The sequence below is a fragment of the Pinus tabuliformis genome, chromosome Q, assembly GCF_031772625.1.
Source record: "Pinus tabuliformis cultivar Carrire ecotype Pingquan chromosome Q, CPIR1, whole genome shotgun sequence".
NCBI lineage: Eukaryota > Viridiplantae > Streptophyta > Pinopsida > Pinales > Pinaceae > Pinus > Pinus tabuliformis.
Genome location: NC_142296.1, coordinates 16,290,050 through 16,301,395, shown reverse-complemented (window position 1 = coordinate 16,301,395; position 11,346 = coordinate 16,290,050).

Here is an 11,346-nt window from a genome sequence, read left to right as displayed (position 1 = left end):
AAGGGAAATAATACTTACACTTCAAACAATGTAACCAAAAGGTTTGAGACGTACCTCTTCCAATGTAGCGATATCATTGTTCTATGATGCCAAAGTTGACTTTGATAATCCAAACTTGCAATAAAAAGTAGTAAGTATGCTCCAAGAATATTTGACACTTTTCAAGAAAGTTAATCACCCATTCCACAAAGCCTTAGGAAAGACATGGGAGCAAGATATTTGATTCCAATAGTTTCCATCAAGTTTACAATGAAGAGTCTCTTTTTCATAGATGAAGAGCTCAACAACCTCTACAATAAAATAGCATTAGATCTTTGGCAACCCTAGATCTATGCTCCAAAAAATTAATATCCTTGAATGAACTAGAGATGATGAAGTCAAAAACATTATGGTGGACTAATTTCACATGTACAATATAATGGAATAGATGTCTCAACAAAGTGGACATTCTCCTCAAAAGTAAGATAGACGTGGTAAATGTACAACAAACTTCCTCCTCTAGGGGGGTCAGACTCATCAAAATATAACCATATGTGCTCAAGATGCTCCAACAACCTCCATAGGTATGGATCCAATGAAGACAAGAGAATGATCCCCTCAAAATACTCTATCAAGAGCTCAACAAACCCCATATGTGAGAAGAGTGGCCAAAAGGTGAGTTGCTCTCTCAAAATGCTCCAATGTCCATGAATGATGTTAAGTGTGTGGAATAATAGGTATATATGGATCCAAGTGCAACAACCTTGGTCAAAGGCCAAATAGAAGCAAGTCGACCCCTCAAATGAGTGAATGGTGTGGCAAAGTGGCTCCAAAAAGGTGTAGACTACGTATCTATCACAATGCCAAATGTTGATCTCATAATGCCCAAGACAGCCACAACGCTCTAGTCAAGGATCACAATGCTTTAGGCAGTCACAGATCCCAAGGTAGACATAGATCTTGATGCAAGAGCACCACCACATAATGATGAGTTTATGCCTCAATATATGTGCCATTAAGTGGAGAAACATTAAGTGTCATCCTCTAACTTCTCAATAAATCATTTAATTTATACCATTTGTCAAGTCTAACCATGGTGGGGCAACATCAACTTCTATTATATGTGACATCTCCCAAGACAAGAAGCATTTCCTAGGAGATTAGGCTTTATGATATTCATCCACATGAGTGCCTTTAAAGGGAGGGTGTGCTTGGCATCAAGTTACCATTCCTTGAACCTCTTTTTTAAACACCCCTTTATTTATTTTTTTCTTTATTTGATTGGTCCCTTTCTTTAGATATGCATTGCTAGTCATGGGATTTGAGGCATTGGGATTTTTGCAAGGTGGCACGGCTCAAGCTTTCTATGACATATGATAAGTCAACCATGAGTGGGAATATGGTAAATGTGCATGGAAGTGATGGGAAAATGACAAGAAGTGAAACATGGTTGGGGAGTGTTGCAACTCAAACTCTCACCTAAAGGTAAAAATCTTAATCCTAATCGGAGAGCCCATGATCAATTATTAGGCAAGCCACCCATTATCACCTCGGTGGGAATATGGTAAATGTGCATGGAAGTGATGGGAAAATGACAAGAAGGGAAACATGGTTGGGGAGTGTTGCGACTCAAACTCTCACCTAAAGGTAAAAATCTTAATCCTAATGGGAGAGTCCATGAGCAATTATTAGGCAAGCCACCCATTATCACCTCAGTGGCCTTACCTCTCTCTTTAAGGCTTGGGAACGGTCGTCCTAACCTAAGGGTTTTCCTAAATGCCATGCCAAACTAGGTCATGTAATAAAAGGGGAGTCTCTTCTAGCTAGGCTTGACTAAGGCAACCTGACTACTGATCTCAACATAAGCGGATGCCAAAGCAAGAGAGAACGGTAAATTAAATTACAGATGGGAATAAGTTCAAAAGATTTTCAAATTGGGGATGCTAAAGCAAGAGAATGGTAAATTAAATTACCGATGGGAATAAGTTAAAAATATTTTCAAATTGTTAATTATATCCTGAAACACGACATATATATGAAATGATGATGTATCCAAAGACAAATTAATCACAAGTCATGTTTATAAGATATTCAAAATTCTTTCATTCATCACCATGGACTTATGCATCAAAATACAATTATGTCTATCAAAGGACACAACCATTGAAAATGGAAGTGTTGTAGCATAAATATGTAATTTTAATTTAGAGATGCCAGCATATACCAAATGTCAAAGGGTGCCACGATACTAGTGTGTGTAAGAGACAATGATAGCAGCCTTAAGCATTAAGACATGTTATGACCACAAAACCATTCCACAAATTATAATAGTGAGATTTTTCATGCAATAGAGAAACACCAACAGAGATTATGAGACCATTTCCAAGTGAAGAAATGCCTCATGCATCCATACAGTACCTCACGTTCAAAACACCATGATTGCCTCGAGTCCAGAGCAGATTATAATGGCAATGTTCATATCATTTATAGAGGTGCATCAATTAAAGCCTAGAAATAATATTATCATAGCATTTGTTATCTAAAGTTTTTGAGTGCCAATTACCGTGACCTCATTAATGGCTTGAATTTCCAGTAATTGGAACAGTAACGAGAGTGTTATCAAAAGATATCATCCACCAGAAAATTTAAGATGTGAATAAAATCTCGCACTCAAACACATTTACCATGTATCATTCAAGTGTTACTCGATTAAAACTCAAAGGCAATCCACACAAGAATCCTAGCTATTGAACCATTATCATTATCCACACAAATCTGAAAAAGCCCAATGAACTCCACAATGAAACATGATTTTATTTAGTGCAATCATAAAGTATTTATACAAGCAAATACAGTTACCAGATGTTGACCTTTGGTAACTGTATTTGCTTGTATAAATACTTTATGATTGCACTCAATCAAAACATGTTTCATCGTGGAGTTCATCGGGCTTGTAGTAGCAGTATCAAAGCGGCGAGGTTTAGAAGTGGTGAGAGCTTGGTTTGAACTCCATTGACGATTTACAGTGGTGGACGTGTTCCTTGTTGTGATCAAGGTGGACAACATTATGTGGTCAGCAGAACTTGCGATGGGAGCGCGTGGTCAACTGCGACCAATCGACAGTGCGTGGGATTGGTGGTTTTGGAAACCACCCTGACACCACACATCGTGGTATTGGACACCACTCTGGGCGCCCCCGTACTCAATGTGGGTCGTCGATTTAAACGCTGAGTTGTTTTCTTGAAACCTTACCACGTGACCACTCATCTCGTTAAACTTCAGCGAGTTTTGTGCCTCCGTGTGCTGTTGGATCTGTCAGAATGATCCAGACCATCGTTTGAATTGGCGCATGTGGTCCTCTCATACGCTGTCCCCACCAATTGCGATGCTCGTCATATGTTGTAAACTTCTAACCATTTTTTCCCTGTTGATTGATGTCCATTAATTTGTTACCTGTCGATTGGATTTCATTAAATTTTTTCTCTATTACGAAGGCCTTTCCATGGGACCGTTATTTGCATAGCAGGGTACTATCATTTTTTTTACGGATAGTCACGTATATTTTACAGTTCATCCAAATTATTTTATTTGATTTCATTTAAAGATGACATCTATAATTTTGTTAGTTGGAATTGTCCTTTCTGGGAAAGAAAATTACCCAGAATGGATAAGAAAACTCAAGAGTGCATTGATTTTTAATGATTTGTGGCAAGATGTTTGCCAAGGAAAGAAAGATACATAAGATAAAGAAATTGCACCAGAAGCTCCAGAAGATGAAAAACAACGTGTTATCTGGGAAGTCAAGAACAATAAAGCCTATGCTATGATTATAACATTAGTCTCAGAAGAGGTAAGCAGATACATTCATTCCTGTAAGACAACATATGCAACATTAGACATTTTAAAGGAACTCTATGATTCACATTCAGAATTAGAGATTATTTAGTTGTTATTGAAGTTATTTAATTTGGAGATGAAGGACAATGATCCAATGAGATTGGCTTCTGAAATAAAGGCTATTTTCCATGATATAGAAGCCACAGGTGTTAAAGTAGATCTACAATTAACTGCCTTCATCAAGGCCCTACACCCTGCATACTCACACTACTTGGAATCTCTCCAAGCTAGTGGACAATTAAAGAACATTACTTTTGATAAATTAGTGAATAAAATTGCAGAAAGAGAAAAGGCTTTTGGGAAGAAAGAGTTTGTTTCTATCTCCAATATAGAAACCTTGTGCCATGCACAAAAGGAACATAAATCACAAAGTGAATATGCCAGAGGTGGAAAGAATCCCAGAGGCCGAGGTAGAAGGAAATTTAGAGGCAGGGGGAAACAATAACAACAATCAAGGTGATAGACAACAAATGACCAGACACAGAAGAATTTTCAGTCTAAATCAAATATCAGATGTTATAGGTGTGGCAAAATTGGTCATAGTTCAGTTAATTGCAGGGTTCCTTGGGAGAAGATTAATAATGACAAGAAAGAACAAATTAATGAGAAGACAGAGAAACCACCTTCTGACAAAAGTAAAACAAATGAATCTGCTCATTATATAGTTGCTCACTGCAATTTCAATATTGATAATGTTTTTAATACTGCATTTTCTTCATGGGAGGACAGTTGGATCTTAGATTCAGGTGCTACTTGTCATATGACATTCCAGAAAGATCTTTTTGAAAGTTTCAGTGATAATGTTGATGGTGTTGTTTATTTTGCTGATAAGTCTGAAGTTAAACCATCAGGAATTGGATCAATTAGATTAAAAATTCCACATTTAGCAGATTACATATTGAAGGATGTTCTTTATATTCCCCAATTTCAGAGGAACTTAATGTCCCTCATTCATATTAGACAACAAGGACATTCAATCCATATTTTTGATGGCATAATTGAAATTCGTAGAGCAAGTGATAATTCAGTAATTATGACTAGTGTTGAAGAAGGTACATTGTTGAAATTGAATAGTAATTCATCTATTACACAGTCTGCTACAAATTCAACTCTATTAGTGCAGCAAGATAATCTTTTGTCTTCAAATTTATTATGGCATGCTAGATTTGGTCACATCAACATTAATAGCATTAGAATTAATAAAGGTCTCCCATCTATTCCAACAAATATCACACCATGTGATGCTTGCATCTTGGGGAAACACAATAAACAACCATTTCATAGTTTTGTTTCTAGATCTTCCAGAAAATTAGGTCTCATACATTCTGATTTATGTGGACCTATGCATGTACCAACTGCAAATGGAAATAAATATATACTCACCTTTATTGATGACTATTCGAGGATGTGTTGGGTTTATCTTTTGAAGGAAAAGTCACAAGTTTTTGATATGTTCAAAACATTTCATGTTATGGTTAAAAATGAAATTCAACAAAATATTGGTATCTTAAGGACTGATAATGGAGGTGAATATACTTCAAAAGATTTTGAACAATATTTAACAGATAATGGCATCAAACACAAAACTACTATTCCATATAATCCACAACAAAACAGTGTTGCAGAAATGATGAATGGGACTTTGCTTAACATGGTTAAATCAATGATGTTTTTCAAAAATGTCAAATTAATGTTTTGTGGAGAAGTAATACTTTGTGCAACATATATTAAAAATAGATGTCCTTCTTCTGTCCTCAACAACAAATCACCATATGAAGTTTGGTACAACAGGTTACCAGCAGTTCAACATTTTAAGGTTTTTGGATCTACTTGTTATGCACTTATTCCTAAGCATCAAAGAAACAAATTAAATGCCAAAAGTCAAAAGTGTATTTTTCTGGGATATTCTAGTACTTCAAAAGCATATAGATTATATGATGAAGAAAACATAAAATTTATTCTTTCCAGAGATGTCATTTTTTTAGAATCTGCAAAAGATTTCTCTACTATCGATAGACAACTTGCTCATTTAGAGAAATTTGCATCCAAGAAATTTTATTTTGAATCTGAAATATAGTTCCACATACTAAGGGGGAGTTCCCATTTTGGATCAGTCTATGCGGTTTCCATCTTTAATTCATGAAGATGTTTCTGCTAAGGAAAATTTGGAAGAAGATAATATTGTTTTTGTAGAATCAAAAAGTGTTCCTGAAGAAGTTCCTAAAGAACCTGCACTTCAGGATGAGCAATCTTCACAACCACCTCAACAATCTTTGAGAAGATCCACTCGTATTCACAAACTTCCAAGCAAATATGATGATTATGAGACAGACAATTCTTCTACAGGTAATGTTTCTCATGATTGTAATTATTCCACAATTAGTGAACCTAGTTGTTTTGAAGAAGCTACTAATTGTGATGAATGGAAGGATGAAATGAAGAAAGAATATGGTGCCCTTATTAAAAATGGCACATGGAGATTGGTGGATCCTCCTACTGGCATCAAACCTATTGGTTGTAAATGGGTCTATAAAGTCAAGTATAAAGGAGATGGTTCACTTGAAAAATACAAGGCCAAACTTGTAGCTAAAGGCTATGCTCAAAAGGAAGGTGTTGATTATACAAAGACTTTTTCTCCTACAGCAAAATGGGACACAATCAAAACTCTGTTTTCTCTTTCAGCACAAAAAGGATGGAAGATACATCATATGGATGTGAAAACAACCTTTTTGAATGAAGATTTGAAAGAGGATGTCTACATGTTTTGTTAAAGGAAAGGTAACTAGGTTCGGTCTTCATAAATGTACTTTTGATATTTGTACTTATTCGAGAAAAGAAATGTTATTTTTATAATATATGTCAATGAGTTTCTTACTCATTGAATTAGGTCTAGCACTAAAGTGCAATAGGTAAGTCAAATAGTCAAAATAAAAAGGTTGAAGACCTTAAAGATCATGTTTCACCATGTATGATTATGTATCAAAGTCAAGAGAATACCTCCAAGCAAAGTCAAGTCTCCTCCTATGCAAAGGCACCATCAAAGAAGCTCCTTCAAGCATGCAAAACCACCATAGAAACCATCCGAAGTCTGCACAACAAGTTGGCCTACAAACAGTTAACATGTCGGCCTTCTAGTCGGCCTAAAAGGAGGGACAGTCCTCTATATATAGAGGCTGTCCACTCCAATATAACGCACCAAGATAGCTATGAAATCAACGAGGAAAAGGAGGCAAGAAAAGAATGAAGGACAAAGAAAAGGGGTTCCAAGGGCATCGAAGGAAAAGGGTACATAACCAAAGTCGAGAGGATTGTTTTCTAGGGTAGAAAACAGTCACACGTGCGAAGAAGGAGAGGGTCTCTCTACTGTTATAGCAGCCCTCTACCACAGTCACATAAACCTCATCATTTGGGCTAAGAGCATAGACCTAAAGTGCCTCCCACTCAAGTGAAGAAGTAAGGAAGAAGAGCTAACGTAATAAGGTTGTTCTAAAGCCTATTACAATCACATGTGTGAAGGAAAAGGAGGTTGTCTTTGCTGTTATAACAACCCTCCTATTACAGTCATTCAAGTTGATTGGTTGGTGAAGAGAAGGAAGGGATCATCTCAAGAAAAGGACTTATCAAAAGGTGTCTCTTCTAGAGCAAGAATAAAAAGGTTAATCAACAGAAAAAGAGCCAAGTGCCGAAAGAAGAAGGTCGAAGTGCCGAGGAAACAAAGTGTCGGAAGGACTTGAGTTGTGCTTGGAGGATATTCAAGTCAGGGGTCTAGAGTTTGGCATTGATCAATAAGAAGCTTTAATAAGAGAAACTTACTAAAGGGTTTTCCTCTCAAGAGAAGAGAGGTTTTGGCCCTGGCAGAGAGCCAACATCTTGTGTTCTTGTTCTTATGTTTTGGTAGTAGTTTGATGAAGTACACACACATGCATTAATAATAATAATAAGAAGATTAAGCTAACAAGAAAAAGTAAAAAGACTCCACAAATTGTTATCAAGTAACGAAGAATCACACTACACTTATTTGCCCTAGATTCTTCAACATGGTATCAAAGCTAAGGTGACACATCAAGGAAAGGGAAACTCAAGAACACTCATCAAGGAAAGTCATCCACAAGGTTGAAGCATCAAGCCAAATCTACTCAAGGAAAAGAAGGCCTATCACCTATCATTCACCAAGGAAGACTACATAACAAGAAGAAGAGCCTTACATAAAGGCACCTACAAAGAAGAGTAGATTGAAGCAGGACCTACATCAAGCTACAAGTCATCAAGCAAATCTCATCATCAAGCAAGTCCACTTGGAGAAGGCAACTTGAAGAACATCAAGATCCTAGGAAGGCAAGACATCAAGTCTTCAAGGAGAAAGCAAATCCACTACATCTCAAAATCTATCAAGTAAGTACATTTCCCCTTCTGAATATACATCAATGTCTTTTTGCAAGGAAAGAAATAAATTGGTAGGTACCAATAACTTTCTTGCATGGAAGAAGAGGATTGATTTACTTTTCAAGGAGAATGAACTTCTAGAACATGTCAAAGGGAATATCACTGTCCCTACTAAGGAAAAAACTGAAGCCTTAGCTAAGTGTAATAAGGATGAGACAAGAGATCAAAGGATTATGATAGAATCAATCAAAGGTTCTCTAATTCCTTATGTCTCCAAATTTGTAACATCAAAAGAAATTTATGATAAGCTAGTAGAGCTATTCTCAGTATCCACAACTGAAGAAGTAATATCTCCAAGGAATGAACTATACAAGATGAAGATAACAAAGGAAGGAATAACTCCCTACTTCATGAATGTTAAACACACATGGATAAGAAAACAATGTGAAAGATAAAACATTGAGTACATTTTTTATTAACATAAGATACACATTTATAGTACAATAGGTGACTCTTGGGATTCAGATCCCAAGGTCTCTTGGACTGCTTTTGTCCATTCGAATTCCACACTAACCCTTTAGGATTAGGTGTCCAACATTCCCCCCCTTAATCCGAAGGGTTATGTATGAGTCCAAGAAAAGAGCTGTAATACAAAATGTGCAAAAAATACATGGCAGCACTAGGCTGAATGTGCTCTATGAAATGTTGGTATAAAGGGCGGTGGTTTAAGGATGACCACCAACACTGGAACGCTTAGTGCAGTTCCCGGAACTCTTCCAAAACTGGCAAGAAACTGAAGTTTTCTGCTAGAGGAAGTGATCCTATTGTTTCAAAGAGGGAAACCTTCAACCATAAAAGGGAGGTATCACCCCGCATAAAAGGTAAAACTTCAACCTGAAAAGGGAAGTCTCAACCTGTGATGGTTTAAGGATAACCAACAACTCTGGAATGCTTAATGCAATTCCTGAACTCTTCCAAAACTGGCAAGAAGCTGGAGTCTTCTGCTAGAGGAAGTGTTCTCAATCTGTGATCACGGGCATCTTTGTCTCTGGCTGCAACTCTGAAACTGGTGTGGCAGGTTGTGGCTCAGGCTCGCTTGATGTGACTTTGAAGCTTGTAGATGACCATCATTTCCCCCCCTGTCAGGTACAAGGTGAGAAGATGGAGAAAACTCAACTGCAAGACTGTTCAATATTCTGGAACAAGTTCTGACATGTGTTTGGAATATCTTCTTGGCTGTTGATGCCCATTGCCAAGAAGCGATCCATCCTAGATGAATCTTTGTTCTTGCAGGATGTTTGTTTCTGAAGCATCTGTGTGAAGAATGGCTGGTTTTATGACAGTGCTTACATGGATGAAGATCAAAACAGTGATCTTTCAAATGGCCAACTCGGTCACAGTGTTGGCATTTCACAATCTGTTGTTTTTGTTGTTGCTATGGAAGAGGGGCAGAATCTGGAACAGCTGAAGCTGAACTGTCATGAGGAGCAGGTGAACTGTCATAAATGAATCCAGCACTCTGAAACTGAATGGGCTTGGCATAGTCTGGAATATGAAAGGACAAGTCCTTGTCATATCCAAGACCAGTTCTGTGCTTGTTGTGGACAAGTTGTTCCCAAGGTCTGATGATGGGCTTGGGAAGTGCAGACTGAGTTTCTGCATCTGCATATACAACTGCTGCTTTATTTGAATGAACTGTACCATTATTAACATGCTGCTGATGGCTGGTTGTCTCAATGTTCTGAACAAAAACAGGTTCAGAATGGTGTCTATTTTGATGTAGCTCTTCTTGCTGTAGCTGTGATTCAAGCTGCAAAAAATCGATCTTTTCTTGTACATTTTGCAAGCAAGTTTGAATGTTAAAAAGAGTTTCCTTACTGACTTTTACCATCCCATCAACAATGGAAAAGATTAGACTATTTAATAACTGTAATGCATCATCGATTTGCTCCATTTAATGACAATGTTTCACACAATGCCAAATAACCGCAATTTTAAATAATATAAACAGCCCCCAGTTTAATATCATGGTATTGTTCTGCTAAAAAAACCTGTCACTGTAATGTTCTGGACCAAAAAACTGTCAATTTTTAATGCTACTGTAATGTTCTAGATAAAAACCTAGAACGTGTCTTGTCTATCACGGTATTGTTCTGCTCAAAAAAGCCTGTCACTGTAATGTTCTGGACCAAAAAAACTGTCAATTTTTAATGCTACTGTAATGTTCTAGATAAAAACCCAAAACGTGTCTTGTTTGAACTCTTAAAAAGCACTTTCCAGAGCTGCAAGGCTCCTGGATAGAAAATTCATCGCGACAAAACACAAGGTGATGCTCCGATGTTTGCACATGGAAATGGACTCATACAAAGCACATTATCAAAGTGAAATTCAAGATTCCTCAGGATTAATTACAGTGATACACCACATGCACTTGCAGGTATTAAATGTATAGATCACCCTGACGAACGGATTTAGAGAGGATTTTAGTGATGTGCGGTGACGATAGCCTGGCAGGACTATCGCATTAACTCATCTTTGAAACTCAGGAAACTGCAAATGTTATAATGTAACTTCTCCCTTTGAGAAAGTTGGGCCAGACTATGGAATTTCAGATAGTGTCTTCAGACGATAGAGAGAAACAAGAGAGAAACAAGGTGATCTTATTCAACTGCGTGTTTGGTCCATGCAATTCTGGAAATGAATACTCAGCTTGGTTGTACTCTGCTCCAGACCTCTCCCTTCTGCGTATTAGTCTTCTCTCCCAGCAGGGTGCAATTACAAAGCGAATGACTGCAATTGAAGAAATGGCTGGAATGGATGTTCTTTGCAGTGATAAAACCGGCACTCTTACTCTAAATCGTCTCACTGTAGACAGGAATCTTATTGAGGTATTCCACAAGGATATGGACAGAGATACAGTAGTCCTGCTTGCAGCTAGAGCATCCAGACTAGAGAATCAAGATGCTATTGATGCTGCGATTACAAACATGCTCGGTGATCCTAGAGAGGCACGAGCAAACATTACAGAAGTTCATTTTTTTTCTTTCAATCCTGTCGATAAGCGGACAGCCATTACCTTCTGCGTAT